Source organism: Lissotriton helveticus, chromosome 3_1, assembly GCF_964261635.1.
Source record: "Lissotriton helveticus chromosome 3_1, aLisHel1.1, whole genome shotgun sequence".
Classification (NCBI taxonomy): domain Eukaryota; kingdom Metazoa; phylum Chordata; class Amphibia; order Caudata; family Salamandridae; genus Lissotriton; species Lissotriton helveticus.
This window is the reverse complement of record NC_136061.1, coordinates 1,552,128,231-1,552,144,761: the sequence shown is the minus strand read 5'-3', so window position 1 is coordinate 1,552,144,761 and position 16,531 is coordinate 1,552,128,231. Positions and strand designations below refer to the sequence as shown.

At 43.8% G+C, this 16,531-nt stretch overlaps 1 protein-coding gene across 1 annotated transcript in view; it reads left to right on the top strand.

Moving 5' to 3' along the window:
- Window positions 1-16,531, top strand: part of NKAPD1 (NKAP domain containing 1) — a 184,992-nt gene that overhangs the window by 343 nt on the left and 168,118 nt on the right. The gene's annotated exons all lie outside the window — the stretch shown is intronic.

The following is a 16,531-nucleotide window of genomic DNA, read 5'->3' as shown; positions in this document are numbered from 1 at the left end:
CGAGGCTGCGGGGTGCAGGCCCTTCCGGTTCATGCCTTCAGTGTTGCCAAAGTTTCTGTTTTCATGCCGGGTTGCAGATTGGCAGGCAACACAACTGGATATGAGATGGAGCCACTAAAAGGCTTATATTGTAGTTTACCAGTTAATGACTTTGATGTGTGCTTTGTTACTTGCCACTTGTTGTATTTGATTGTGCTGTATTAGGCACCTTTTATGATTTCACCTGTTAGGGCATTACAAATGAGATGGCCAACTAGTGTGTATTTGGAACAACAGGGGAAAATCCCAAAATACGTTTAGCGTATGTTTGAGGAGGTTTACGCGCCAACGGAAGAATGTTGTTCGATTCTTAAGTGGTGAATACTAAGGTGACTGACTATACAGCCAGGGGCGGCTGGTGACATTTGAAAGTGGTGGGCGTAAATACTGCACTGTGGCGCGCGCAGCGAGCGAGGCCCAACCACCTATGGGGGATTCGGGGGATCTCCCATGAGAACATTTTGAAAAAAGAGTGGGTAAATGGTGCATTCTTAAGCACATTTGAGAAAGAGGTATCTTGGCCAATACATCTCTGGGAGTAGCCAGACAAGTCTATTTGCACTTGCACAGATACATCTCCTCTCCCTGCATTCGCATAAGCACAGTCACCCTGCATTCATAGACCCATTACTCACCCTTCCCTGACACATCACTAAGCCAGCATTCACCCATCCACATCACTCACTCTGGACTCACACAGGCACACTGCTCAACCTGCACTCACACAGACATCACTCACCCTGGACTCACACAGGCACACTGCTCACCCTGCGCTTACACAGACATCACCAACCCTGCACTGTCGCAGACATCACTCACCCTGGACTCACACAGGCACACTGCTCACCCTGCGCTCACACAGGCACACTGCTCACCCTGCGCTCACACAGACATCACCGACCCTTAACTGTCACAGACATCACTCACACATGCACACTGCTGACCCTGCGCTCACACAGACATCACTCACCCAGGACTCACACAGGCACACTGCTCACCCTGCACTCACACAGACATCACTCACCCTTCAATGCACTGCACTCAATAGGTTTCATGTATTTCAGCCTGTCTAGGCCTGACATTGCCTGGTGACAGACTCCAGTACATAACACCACATCAGCTGGGGCCTCTGAGCAGCTGGGATGCTCAGCACAGACCCAAGAATGCAAGCAGCCCCCCCACAGACACTGGTGTTATTGTAGGCTGTTTGTCACTGCAACAGCCTACACTGCAAAGGAAAGTGGGACCGTGCTGGCATTCAGCCACTTTTTCCTGTTCCTTTGTATCTGGCCTTTTTCTTGTGCTCATCACTTTAGTTCCTTTGCCTACCCTTGCGTTGTATCCAAAAGCCTCAATAACGTGGGAGTGACAGTGAGTGTTGAAGCCTGTAGTTTCTCACACACAGACTCAACTAAGCACTGATCTTCCCTCGGTGCCTGGAAGCGGTCTCCTGAACAGTGGTTACACGCCTTATCTTCATCTTCTTTAACAAACTGACAAATCAATGCAGTACTCGCGGGTGGGGTGCGGGGGGAGGGGGTCGCGGTGGGGGGTGCGCCAAGGGAGAATAACATTAAGAAAACTTACCTGACCGCCTCTGCTCCTGGTCCGCGTTGGCGCCTCACCTTCAAACAGGAACCGTAACAGGAACAGCAGCACCGAGTGGCAACCCCTAAGCCAATCTGCAGCGCCAGGGCACAGTTAATCCTCGCCCGCAGCACGCCCATTAGGAGACCGAGGGGCTCCTAATGGGCCTGCGCTAACAAGTTAAAACACAAGTGCGCATGTGTGGGCACGGTGCGAACTCCGTCCCCACTCATGCGCACTTGTGTTGTGCTGTTGCCTGCTGCCCCCATGTCTGACAATGCATGTCAGTCAACATGACACCAGACCGCCCAGGGGGTGGGCGGTCTTGACGTCATGCTGGCTGGCATGCATTGTCAGTTCTCCCTCGGCGTCGGTCTTTGAACTTAAGTAAACTATTCAATTTACTTAAGTTCAGAAACGTCGGAGCTGCGGGCGGCTGCGGGCAGGGGGGGCTACACCCCCACGCCCCAATGGACGCACCGCGCCTGTATATGGCTATCATTAACAACCGGAATAGTGGTCCCTCTATTAAAAAAATGATTAAAAGAAAAACAACAACAAAAAGCACCTAACTTGTAGTTTGTTTTGGTGATAGGCTATTGGACAAATAACATTCATAATGTTTATCTAGAAGCTGATGCCCAATTCTTTGCAGTTTCTCCTCCAAAGTGTCAAACATTCCTATTTCCTTCAAACCGTACCTCTGGTAGAGTAAAACGTGACGTTGTAATGCTAAGGATGTGACCGCTATGTTCTGTACAAAGAGTTCTTAATTTCTGAGCACTTCCAAGAAAAGAACGTTCGGTGAAACACAAGTGTAAGATTACTCATGGCTATTGCCACGCCCCCTTGGCTGCACACACCCTCTATGAGCTTTTAAAATGATTAACTGTCTTAGTTACCGTCACTTTCCTGGCATTGACAAAGTACGAATTGAGTTCGATGAAAAATATCATACTGATAATGTAGGCTGCGTTTTGAAGTGTGTGTTTTTTTGGTTGTTTTTTTGACTCTGTCCAAATGTTCTCTCTTTTTTTTTTTTTTTTTAACTGCACTTAATCAGGAACAAACGCAATACAAAAAGAGCAAGTGATGGTGTCATGGAGAAATGCCCTACCAGGATGAACATAAACTTTAATTTATATCCAACTGTATAATGGTTATCTTAATTTTGCTGAATATACCCCACACACATAATTTTAGGTCTTGTTGATGCAGGTTACCATTTGTATTAGTCTGAACAGCAATGCTTCTGCTTGCCTGTTTCCCACAAATATGCTGTGTGTTTTAGATCACAAATTCCTAAAAATATGCATCCAAAAATATTGTAAATATAAGTGAGTGAATGGAAACAGTAGAGCTGTGTGCCGTAGAAAGTAATCTAAACCTACTTTATTTATACATACATTCAATATATATATATATATATGTCAACACAATGGTTCAAGTTTCCCGGTTAGCTCAGCGCTCGTTATGGATGCTTCTCCCTATGGCAGAACCACGCCGTTAAGTATCCCAACACTTCCTTCGATTCACAAAAGAAAAGGGGCGCACTCCTTCAGAATTTCCACAACAGGATATTTATTGCGATCTTTTTAACATGAAAGTGAGTGATCTACGCGCTTCGATGCTACAAGCATCTTGCTCATGTGAGCAAGATGATTGTATCATCGATATTTACAGGATATTTATTGCGATCTTTTTAACATGTTTACGCGTTTCGATGCTACAAGCATCTTGCTCATGTGAGCAAGATGATTGTAGCATCGAAACGCGTAGATCACTCGCTTTCATGTTAAAAAGATCGCAATAAATATCCTGTTGTGGAAATTCTGAAGGAGTGCACCCCTTTTCTTTTGTGAATCGAAGGAAGTGTTGGAATATATATATCTATATCTATCTATATATATATATATATATATATATATATATATATATATACATTTTGTGAGCACAGTTGTTTTTGTAGTGTTTTCTGTGACAATGTCTTATTTTGTACTTTTGATTTCAAAATTGTTTTAGAGTATTCACTGAACAAATATCACTAATAGGAAATATGTGAGAGTACTTTGTGGCCAGTATGCTTTTGTCCGTAAGAAAGGCTTACTCCAAATAATTTATGGGTAAATAACACTTAATATTAAAATAGAACACATTTACTGAAAGAAAAAGCTTTGTGGGTCATGCAAGACAATCTACAACATTTTCCTATGTACTAATAAGGTTCTATGGAATTATTTGTGTCAGACTAAAGAATATGCAGAAAGATAAATTAAGTTCTAATAATATTTTAATGTCTTTTGATCAACCTGACCCTTTTTATTTGTGATTTATAAGATACTACATGTCGCTTGCAGGCGTCGAATTTCCAAGAGGGGATCTGGGGATGGGAAATTGGTAGTTTAAAAAACAGGATGGCGAGTGCTGGTATTTGAAGAGTTCTGGTGTGATCGGCAGAATCCTGAAGGAATAAGGAATCATTCCTGTTCCTGAAGTGGAAGTTGGAGTCATTGAATATGAAAGATCTGAATAGTATGTAAATTACTTTGTCCTGTCAAAAAGTGAGCAGGCTACTGTGAAGACAGGAGATGACGTCTGCTTCATTCTAAAGGCGTACCAGATGATTAGGGTAAAACATCGGGGAAGTCCTGTTAGTAGAGTATGATATTAAACTCAATACTAACTTTGGAAATTATTTAGTCCTGCCAAAATGTGAGCAAGTTACAGTGAAGACAGGAGATGATACTCCCTTCATGCTAAAGATGTGTAAGAAGATTATGGTGAAACATCGTAAAAGGCCAGTTGAAAAAGTATGACATTCGGCTCTCTTCTCACTTTGATATGATGTTGCAGCTGTCTGCAGGGGTGTGGAATTCAATAAAATATCTACCTGTCCTCGGGACAGGTTGCTTCATAAATCTACTTGTCCTGTAATAAAATCCACTTTTCCCTTTGGTGCCATGTAGTGCGATGGCAAATTATGGCAGCAATCTCATTATATAAGAGCTCTGATAATAGCTTCTCTGATTATACCAGAGCTCCTACCATAGTAGGGTTTGAATACTAGCAGCCCCTTTATTTTTCCACTTTTCCGCTGATCTACATATGGGGACTGAAGGTAGCCCTAAGCAATAGTTTCCCAGTGGAATGCCCTTCCGAGTCTGTGCAATCCTCCTAACTTGCATGTTTTATGGATTTTTCATCAGCTCGTCTCTAATATTTTCCCATACAGAGGAAGGTTGAACATTTCCTTTTGACAAGGGCAGAAGTAAAACTTCTTCAAGGGTTGGGAAAAAAAGTAGGGCTCGAAAAATCATAAAATTGGTACTAGACCTGCAGGTCTTTTAACCCGAAATCTATTTGACCTAACTGTAAGGCCCTTGACCTCTCTCTGAAAGCCCTTGACCTCTGTCTCTGAAAGCTGAGCAAATGTGATCAGTTAACAAGATTTAAAGGCATGTTTATTGCTTATTGCTCACAGAGTGAATGAAGATGCTTTTAATTCTTGCTATCTTGTCACATTTGCTCTGCTTTCAGAGACAGAGATCAAATGTCAGTTTGTCTTCCTACTCACCAGAAAAGGCGAGTATGCCCTAAAAATAGCTTGCCCTAATTAAATCTGGTTCGCGAATGCGGGCGGGTGGATTTTTCGAGGCCTGAAAAGTGATGGGTGGGAAAGTGAACTTGTTTCCGCTCAACAGATTTTCGCATGAGCAAATATATACATGCATATTTACTCTAGCTAAAATGCAGTTCACAAATATTTTCTAGGAGTAAGATTTCCTGACCTACTTCTGTAAAATGTTGTGAATTCATGAAAGCCGTAAATCTGTACGAATACAAGGACATACCATGCATGGGTGCACTTTTGTGACTTTCATTAAGAAAAAAGGCCCCTATTTAGGTATGACGGTACCCAAGACCTTTTATTTTCATTAAAATTCTCTCGCTCTGTACTGGCTGGCTTCACTGTGAGTGACAGCATTCTGTTCTTTCACAAGGAGCATATCTGCACCCAAAGTAGTTTTGTTCGGTGCCAGGAACTACTGTGGCAACATGTGTTTTTTGAGACCAAAAACATTTTTGCCTGAGTTTGTTATAATGAGGAGGGCCCGCCAAGTCCCACAAAAATAAAGTATTAAAAAAAACATGTCAAAACTAGAAGCGCAATGACAAAACCAAAAAGCTGACCACCAATGTCATACCTATTGGCTTTGACAATGCTTGTTTATTTTCATGTTTCCTATGAATTGGTTTAAACTGGTTACACTTATTTTCGATTATTTGAAAATACTAGCATGCATCAACACATTGGGAGACCCTTTTTGGGTAGCTGTTGCGCCTTACAAATTGAAAAAATAAATCAATAAATAAAATAAATTTTCCTAAATGATGCTTCAAAGAAATTGCACCTAAAATTGAACAGTAGTTCAGCAAAACTTTTTTTTCTAGTTGCATTTTTTAATAAACATTTTTATGTTGAAAGCAAATAATTATCAATCTAGCTTTCAAGCTTTTGCCTATAATTTGCATCTAACCAGAGAACATCCTGGAATCTTTATACAAAGCCTCATATTGTTAAGCTTTGTAAATGTGTGTACACATTTTTATACTGGAACCACTGTTGGTAGTGCAGTCTGAACTTAAATTCCCTTAGAGCGCTCACTCTAATAATAAAGGCTTTGTATTTATGAACCATAAATATAAGTTCGAACAACATTAACATCTGGACACCAATATAACCTTAACTGCAGACAATGTCCTTCCCTGATCCATAATGTGGTACTGTAATCTGGCAGCCTAAGGTTTGTGCTGCAGGGGGATAGACCTACTTGTCCCAAGGACAAAATAAACATGAAAAGGTGCTGCCCTTGACCCTAAACATTACGTCTTGGGCATCGGGCTATAGGAATTCTACACCCCCCTGTGTCTGAGAACAGGAGTTGGATTGTTCCTAGTTTCAGGTCCTCAGATGTTCAGAGTTCTGTGCCCTTTTTTGTTATGGGGAGCCGTCATAATCTTAACCCTGTTGTCAAATGAAAATTGCAGGAGTTGAGTGGTCTTATTATTAGCTAAAAGCTGTGTGGTGGTGGGTGCACGGCGGACCGGAAAAGCAGGCACGGAGGACGTATATAGTGGGCTATGCCGGTATTTTATTTCACAGTACAAGGCATAAAGTACAGGAGGGGAAACGGTGAGGGGTCCAAGGGTCTTCGGGGCTCTTCTCCAATGAGGGGGTCCAAGGGTCTTCCGGCCTCTTCTCCAATGAGGGGATCCGGTTGGTCGTCTGATCGGCTCCGGTGTTGGGGATGTACCTCGGAGGACAATAAGAGACAATATGGGACCGTTAGTCTGGTAGGACCTCAGTGAGATTCCTTTCACCAACACCAGGGGTGTGAGGACGGAAAGAAGGGTCCGTGAGGTAGGTCTGGGTCGGGAGGAGGAACGGGGGACGGGGATACAGAAAAGAGTGTGTTGGAGGAAGTGAAGGGGGGGGGGGTTTCCACACGGTGCGAGTGCTTTACAGAGAATATACAGTGCCAGGGGGAGCTAAATCTAAGTGCTTCGTGACTATGAGTGCCTAAACGGAGAGAGGGGTGATTATCTACAATATATATACAGCGAGCCCCTAGCGTGCTCTCAGGGCGGTTACCAGTACTCACCCGGTCCGCCGCAACTCCACCTCCTCAAGGACTCCACCAATCTTCAGACCACACGTCTTCTCCTTCTCTCTCCTCGTCTCCGTCTTCTCCTCCGGTCTGAGCGTCCTGCCACGATTCTCCGACGGCGTTCTGGGCTTCCCGTCTCTTTTTAACTGGTTCTGTCGCTGCCTCCGAGGCGGGACTTCCGGGGTCAGTAGGTTCTGTTTCCGGTCGGTGGTTTTCACTGGTTGGCTCCTGTGTCTCCTGTAACACAGAGAGGGGCGGATGATTCCTCGACATGGCGGCTTTTCCGAAACGGGTTGCGGATGCGGGGCTTGCAGACCCGTCGGATAGCGGTGAGTATCGGGGATATGGTAATCCGGGCGGGGAAGAGAGCGGGGCCCCTTCACACGCTGTTTTTTATCTCTGGCCCCAAACCAGTATGTTCTGAATGTTACAAAGCATCTTGAAGGTTACTTAAGTTTAATGGGCAGCCAGTGTGAGCTGTGGAGAGTTGACTCGGTGAGCTTTGATATTTTTAAAGAAGTCTTGCTAATTGCTAAACTAATTGAATTTGCTGAATGATTATTTTTTCTCTGGAGTGATATGTATGTGCTATTGCAGTAGTTGAGACATGCATGTACCAGGTCCACTCTGGGAAGCTTAAGTATAGTTTTTACTTTGCCTTACGCATTCAATCAATCAATCATTTGTAAAGCGCGCTACATACCCGTGCCGCTACTGTTCGAAGAGCCAGGTCTTGAGGAGTCTTCTGAAGGTCAGAAGGTCTTGGGTCTGTCGTAGACGGGTGGGGAGGGTGTTCCATGTTTTGGCGGCGAGGTGGGAGAATGATCTGCCGCCCGTGGTCTGTCTTCGGATGCGGGGGACAGTGGCGAGGGCGTGGTCGGCAGAGCGGAGCTGGCGGGTGGGGGTGTAGAAGCTGAGACGGCTGTTGAGGTCCGGTGTTGTGGAATGCTTGGTGTGCGTGGGTGAGGAGCGGTTATCCTTTTGTTGACAGGGAGCCAGTGCAGGTCTCTCAGGTGGGGTGTGATGTGGCTGCGGCGAGGGATGTTGAGAATCAGGCATGCGGAGGCATTCTGGATGCGTTGGAGCCGTTTCAGGAGTTTGGTTGGAGCTCCTGCGTAGAGGGCGTTTCTGTAGTTCAGTCTGCTGCTGACGAGGGCCTGGGTGACTGTCCTTCTCATTTCGGTGTGGATCCACTTGTAGATCCTGCGGAAGGTGTTGAAACAGGAGGAAGAGACGGTGTTGACCTGCTTCGTCATGGAGAGGGTGGAGTCGAGGATGACCCCTAGGTTGCGTGCGTGGTCGGTGGGTGTTGGCGCTGTTCCTAGTGCGGTCGGCCACCAGGAGTCGCCCCAGGCCGAAGGGGTGGATCCGAGGATGAGGACCTCCGTCTTGTCCGAGTTCAGTTTCATTCGGCTGTTTCTCATCAAGTAGGCGACGGCCTTCATTCCTTCTTGGAGGTTGTTTTTGGCGGTGTCGGGGTCACTACATTCACTTGAATAAATGAAAGTTTATGGTAAAAAAAAGTTACTCCTAGATTATTTGCTTTATAGACAGGCAGATGGTTCATCCATTGATTTGGGCCATTTACAAGACAAATGTCTTGGATCATATTTACCAACCAAGCAAGCCATTGATTAGTTTTGAGTCATTGAGTAACAGAAACAAAGTACTTTTTAGGTCTCTGCCTGCGTAGGCTGCGCTTGCGCAGTCTCGCCGGCGAGATCTTATGTTTTTCAGTGAGGGGTTTGAACCCGCCTCTATTCTCCATTGGCTGGCTTCCTAAACGGAGGCCAGCCATTGGAGGAGAGGGGTGTCTGTCCATTTAAGCCCCGTGTTTTTGGGACTGAGGGGTGTCTTTTTTTAGGTTCTTTATGTCCTCTTCCCATTGGCTGGAATTTAACATTCCAGCCAATGGGAAGAGGAGAGAACGAGAAACACGCCCCTCAATCCCGAAAATGATGGTGGTTTCTCCGAGGCATTCCTGCTTTGCCTCGGAGAAACATGGTGGTGTTCGACTGCCCTCCTGACGGCTTGTTTTTTAAAATCTCTCACTTTCCTCTTCGAAAAGGTTGGCATGTACAAAATCTGGTCATCCTATCAACAGAATAACATGGGTAAAATGGTGATGCCATGTCGAAAGGAGCATCTATCAATAACAAGCATTGGAAATGCAATAGGGCTCGCATTAGGAAAGTTTGAGCTATTGGTCTTATAAATGAATTTTTTTTATTTGTTATTTTTTAAAATAGCTAAATAGCTTTGTCATTTACAATGCCAATAGTTATAACTTTCGCAAATGTGACACCTATAGCATTTGTAATGCAACATGTTTTGTATTTACGTGACTTAGATGTATTGATATTACAAATAAGCAAAAAAAGAAAGAAAAATGGACCAACAAAAGAAGAAACGGGTATGAAGAGAAAATGCAAAACAGGAAAAGGACAGAAGAATGAAAACAAAACTTTAAAAAAAGCTTGAAACAAAGGGCAAGAAAATAAGAGACAAGAGTATGATGAAATTGAGAGCTAGAGGGGTCGGGGTGAGCACAGAACGAAGGTAGGAATGATTAACCGTCAGCACCAACCGTGGACATGCGATTGTGAAAATTGTGCTCTGAAAACAGGACGGACACAGCCGTGGGCCACAGTGCAGAAACGCAGTTAAAGCTTAACGTGAGAGAAGTACAGACACACTTTGCACCGGTGAAACTAGACACGAGATTGGGAGTGGGGCTGGGCCGGGCGGTGCTGCTCTGCACATCATGGAAAACAACAGTTTATCATGGCGGGGGAGGAAGAGGCAGACTGCGGGAAGAGGGCAGGGAGGGAGACGGCTGTTCGTAAAAGATGGAGACAGAAAGAGGAGACCGTGAGAAGAAAAGGCGGGCAGAGACAGGAGAATGATGTGAGCGCGGGGATTGGTGATAGATATCAGGGCGACAGGAGGGAGAGGGCGCAAGGGAAGGGACTGCGGGTCACGAGAGCTTTCTGAGCAGGGGGAGGGAATGGGATGGAGAGATGTGGGAGGAAAGACAAAGAAGGAAAGCTGGTGGAGGGAGGGGTAGAGAGGGAAACAAAGCAATGTGGCTGGCGAGAGGGGGAGGGGAAAAGAGATAAGAAGAAGGAGCTAAAGTGTGTATTAAAGTAAAAGCGGCTGGGGGAAAAGCGGCTGGGAAAACAGTTGCTATGCTTGCTGTTTGATTGAAAGCTCCTCGCATTGTTGGGGGCGGGTTATTTGGGGGTTACATTTATCCAGAAAAGAATGCTCCTGTTGTCTGTAATAAACAAGTTTATACAGTCATACATTGCTGGTCAAACAGCGAAAATGAGCAAAAGTATGCAAACAAATTTGTGAAGCCATGTTAAGTTAAATAAATGCCCAATAAAATAATACAAGTGTCTTATAAACAAACAAATGTAGCCGTGCCTGGGCAGTGAAAGGGGAGGAGGGAGGAGAAATGCGAGTCACGGCAGCAGCAGCCTTTGATGTGCCGGCCGGCCGTGCAGTGCAGTGAATAATTAGGGGAGGAGAAATGCCGGCTGGGGGAAGCTTGAGATGCCTGTGGGAGGGAGGCTGGTGGCTTTGATGTGCACGCGCTTTTTGCCAATGCGCTTGAGCTTGTTTTTCTCGGGCACAGCAACAAATCGCCGAGATGGTTAAGCTCTGGTTAAGCCACAATATAGCTCACCAGCTATGCGCAAGCGCATAAGCAGGCGAGCCCTAAAAACTGAGGTTCGGGTGAATGTCCACCAAAATCAAATGAATCAATAATACTGCACTAAAGAAGCTCTAAACTGAAGGCGAAAATTAAACTATAAACTAAAAACATTAGGATACAGTAACCCTTTACATTTTTAGGTGACATGTTTACAGCGTATTTTCTATGTCACTTCTCATCAAAATAGAAGCAGGACAAAGTGACGGTAAAGCCTGCGACGAAAAAGACAATGCAATAATGAGCACCAAGAAAACAAATTTAATAAGGTAGCGTCACTTTGACACGTGTGGAAACACCGCTGTCCTTCAGAAAATAACAGAGCATTAGAGTTGCATTCATATTGGTTGTTCTTATTAGTTATATTTGTATTCGTTATTATATGACACATTTACTCAGTAGAAGAAATATATCAAAATATAAATTCACTTTTTTGGGTGAATCGTCTTTTTGTCATAAATTTATTGGAGGAATGTCATTAATACCTTACTTCAGAACAATATAAAACACGCCTAAGATGGCCGCCATATATTTTTAACGGTTCAACATTCAACGCCTCAACCTGAGTTGTCCCTTTTCAATGTCTTGGACTAGACTAAGGTCCCGCCAATCATCGGCGGGAATCGAACAGCGCACCCTATAGGGTCTCCGGGTCCTGTTCCTGAAGAAACATACACTATCAAGGCAGTCAGTTTGAATTTTCATTGATAGGATACGAAGAGACGAGTCCGTGTGAGAGCCGTGGAGAACATGGCAAAGCAAGGACTGAGAGCTCACAAGGTAATAACTTGGAGACAAATGGGTTTTTTAAGAGCGATGGAGAGGTGAGATTGCAGCTGTACGAGGTAGATGTTGAGTGGATTTAATTGCACGTGAGACAGTGATTACTTTTAGCTAGAATGAGAGTCTCTTGAGCCAGATAGATCTGAGACAGAAGATAAATAATTTGTGAAGGAGAGAATGCTATTAGGACAGGACTTAGTGATAAAGTGGGATAAATTGCGAGCCCACCTGAGCTGTGGTATTCATAAGACAGAACTTTGTTACTTATATTTGTTGTCAACACAGTGTTAATAGCGTTGGATCCTTCCAGATAACAGAGCAGGTAGTAATTAAAAACGTACTTTGAAACGCCCCCTTCCCTATTGAGCCCCATATTCATGTCTTTAACTTTAAAGGCAAAAATACTGATCGATTTTTCAACAATGTACATGCCCTTAAAGTTTTAATACACGTAAGTAATGCAGTCCCAATTTACATGTCAAATATTTTTCTTCATTTTGCATTCGTTCCCTTAGAGTATTTCTTTTCCCATGTGGCGTATATCTGTAGTTGCCATTTTATGTAAAATTGTGATAAAGATGTACACAGCTGTCAAAATATTGACCACTACAAAGGAAAGGAAACTTTTGTAGTTATAGGTGCGGATAGTGAGCTGGTGTGTGACTCATAGAGTAAGGTCATGGGGGACGAGGGGGAGCGGGGGTTTCGGGGAGATGGAGCAAGGAGGTATATTCAGAGTGAAAAGGTTTACCCTCACTCTGGAAGATTATGAGCCCTCTGACACCTCATAGCCTTTTTGTATTTTCACCTCATGAACATAGGTAGAATGCCTCTACCAATGTGAGGAGGGTTCCGATGATAAAGTATGCCACGTCTGAGTGTATGAGGGCTTAAGCTCTTTACTGCCCGCCTCGGGCCTCCATGGGCTGAATGAGTGCAGGAGCCGCAGCGCCCACCCTCCACTCGGCAGCAGGCCCTGGACCCGGAGACTCCACATTGCGGCCGGAGCTGCCTGACGTGTAAGTGATACGAGGCCTGGTGCCTACACCCCCGACCTACATCACCCTGCTGGGATGTTCACCAACATCCCTGCAGCTAACCCGGGTTCTATATGACTTTTCCTCGAGATTGGGCCCCCCACCCGCCTTGGAACCTTACACACCACCGTGGTGATGCCTATCCACCCCAGACCAGTAGAACCATTCCGAGAGCCCCACCCTGAGAGATGTATCCACTTGTTCTTTTTCTTGCCTCTGTTACCTGCTTGTTCTCGCTTTTCTTTCCTCTGTCCCCTGCTTGTGATCGTTTTTTCTTGACTCTGTCCCCTGCTTGTAATCGTTTTTCTTGCCTCTGTTCCCTGCTTGTGATCATATTTTCTTGACTCTGTTCCCTGCTTGTGATCGTTTTTTCTTGCCTCTGTTCCCTGCTTGTGATCGTTTTTTCTTGCCTTTGTCCCCTGCTTGTGATCGTTTTTTCTTGCCTTTGTCCCGTGTGTGTGTGTGTGTGTGTGTGTGTGTGTGTGTGTGTGTGTGTGTGTGTGTGTGTGTGTGTGTGTGTGTGTGTGTGTGTGTGTGTGTGTGTGTGTGTGTGTGTGTGTGTGTGTGTGTGTGTGTGTGTGTGTGTGTGTGTGTGTGTGTGTGTGTGTCTCCGCGTATGCTCACCTATTGCCATTGTAAATGACAATACCATTTAAGTTTAAAAAAAAAAAAAAGATGAAAAAAATGCCATTTGCAATGCCAATAGCTCTAACTTTAACAAAGCCGAGACCATTGCATTGTAAATGCTTGTTCTCATACATACCAGAAGTGAAGCATGCAGTCATTTCTGTTTTTTTGTCACAGTTTTCTGCTACACAAATTGGAATTTGTGTGTTGTTGGCATACCTTTTGAATCGTATCTCAAACGTATCAAGGAAATTAACTAGCAGAAATTCAAAGCAATTAAGAAAACATGAGGATGATTAAGATCCATGATGAACACCATAAGAAGTGTTTTGAGTGTCCAGTGTATATTTCTCCGTTCTTATTTGTGTATTGTAGTTGTGGTGGAAGGATGTAATCCAGGCTACTTCCAGACTTAAATGATATTGTCAACAACAGCGGTTGTTATTGGAATTATACATGTATTTTATCGTAAAGCAAAGGCACAATCGTAAAAATTAAACTGTGATAGGGTGTAGATAGTGCGAGCCATAAAAATGAGTCTCATATATCCAGTAGTTTTTGTTATACTCAATATATATTTGTCAGACATGCATATAAAATGCACAATGTTTCCCAAGTGAAACGGAACCAAACCTGTGCAAACAAATAATAATACATTGATCTCATTATACAACTAAGGCAAAAAAGGAAGAAAAAGGTTTCCAAAGTTTTAAACAAATCACCTAAACACGTATGCACATGTTTATCAATCAACCCTTTTATGAATCAAAGGTCGATATAAGGTTCATTTGGCACTGTCGACGACATTTTGACCCTGTTTAGGGTATGGGGGTCGCATCAGGACCGTAAAAATTAAAGGGACACCTTTTGAAAACAAAAAAAATAGAGAGACTCCTTAGTCAAAGAGGATAGAGAAAAGCCAATGGGCACGGGTAAAGGCAAGACGGTGTGTCTACCTGATGGAATTGAAGGAAATTCAAGGTAATGCAATCCAGCACATTTGTTTACAAGAGTAAAGGTACTTACACGGAGAACCAGTTGGGAACTGCGTGTATAGGAAGATAGGCATAAGAAGCAGTAATTGAGTGAATCACATCAAGGATTAGTATTGCGGCTTAACAATTAGCCTGTGCCCAACCTCGTAGACTTACCTCCAGATAGAGGGAATCTTGTAGTAGATATGATCCATGTGCTCAACTGACTGAAGAAGCCCCACGGTCCAAAGTAGGATAATAAAGCTCTCCTCAATGGGAAGAATATAGAGGCAGGGTCCAGCTTCGGCGTATACCACAGAAGCTGACTGCGAGAGACGTGGCGTTTCCTTAACCAAATAGGGGCGAGTGGTGAAAACGAGGTATGGGATGCACACGTTCCCATCTATGGTGGGCAGAAGAGGGCGGGTTTTGGCCCATTGTTATGGGGATTGATGCCCTAATCAGGAAAACCTTACACAGTGTATGCCACATAGAAAACATAATGAATGCTAAAATGAGGGCCGCATTTAAAGCAAGATCCCAAAGTAAATCGAGATGCATTCAATTGGCATAATCATCCAATGATAAATCAGTCTATTTTCATCATGAAAGATCGTTTTCTTCTCTAGACCAAGCTGGACATGCATGGTTACAATATCACAATAGTGTTCAATGGCACAATTGTAAAATAACATTAGCTCTTTGCCTTCCTTAAGTGACCCTTTCAGTGCTGCAAGTCTAATCACATTGGGTATGTATGAGGACATATAATGTATAATTGCTACCGTGGTGGCAGAGTTGTTGGGTCAGGGGAAGTCAATGAAAACGCAGAAGTGCAGAGCAAGTATAGACTGCAGAAGTTAAAAAGTTGAGAATTTCCAGCACGTCCAGATAAACAGTAAAAATGGTCTGTTAATGAAAACACAGACAGTACTGTTGTTGGTAAAAAGGGGGAAACAGGGGGTCAAAGTGAGAGTGACGACACACATGTCACAGATTAGCACCCGCAAACATAAAGATTAAAATATGAGGCATTAATGGCTACTTAGATATATAAAAACAGTAGGACAGAGACATGTTTTAAAGGGCAGGACAAATCAAATAGCCTGTAGGTGTGTTGAGAGGAAAAAGATTCAAACGAGAGTACAACAGAATGCAGAACCAAATACATGCAATATATGCCTCTATCAGTGAGAAAGAGGCATGTTCCGGGAGTCAAGTCTCAATCGAATAACACCCAGATACAAGATGATGTAGGCCCTACGGAATGACAGTTACAGTGATACATTTGTGCAAAAAGAATTTTGCATACAGTTCAATAGCCCATAAAACAAATTCAACATGCTGACATGAGGAAAATGAAGTGAAATGGATTGAGTGTTGCAATTTTATGGACCAATCCCTAAATACAACAGAAGGATAGCGTTCATATGTGGCTGAATTGAGGGTTTGAGATCCTTTTGGCTTGGACAATACTGTTTCCCCACCCAGCTGCACGTATTTGCTTATGGTGAATTGATGCTTCTCTGCATGTACACCTCTGCATAATTGGACTAATTTAACTATCGCTTAGTGGGGATTGTACCGTCATGTCAGCATGTTGAATTTGTTTTTGGGCAGTTGATGATGTACAATTCTTTTTGCCCAGATATATCATTGTAACTGTCATTCGGCGGGGCCTACATTGTCTTGCATCTGGAAGTTATTTGAATGAGCGTTGCCTCCCGGAACATACCTCTCTGTCACTGATAATAGCAGATCTTGCATATATTTGGCTATGCATTTATTTTTCTCTCGTATTTTTTTCCCTCTTGTGGGACCTAGAGGCTATTAAAATTGGTACCTGCCCTTTTAATATGTGCCTGTCCTACTGTTCATTAATTTCTAAGTAGCCTTCCATGCCTCATGTTTTACACTTTACTTTCACGGATGCTAATCTGAGCCATTTGTGTTTCACTCTCGCCTCTTCTTTTTACCAACAACAGTACCAGCTGTGTTTTACGTATCAGACCATTGTTGCTGTAGTCCAGCCTTGCCGGCAATACTTAGTTTTTGAACTCTCACAGTCTATACTTGCCCCGCATGGCTGGGTATTCA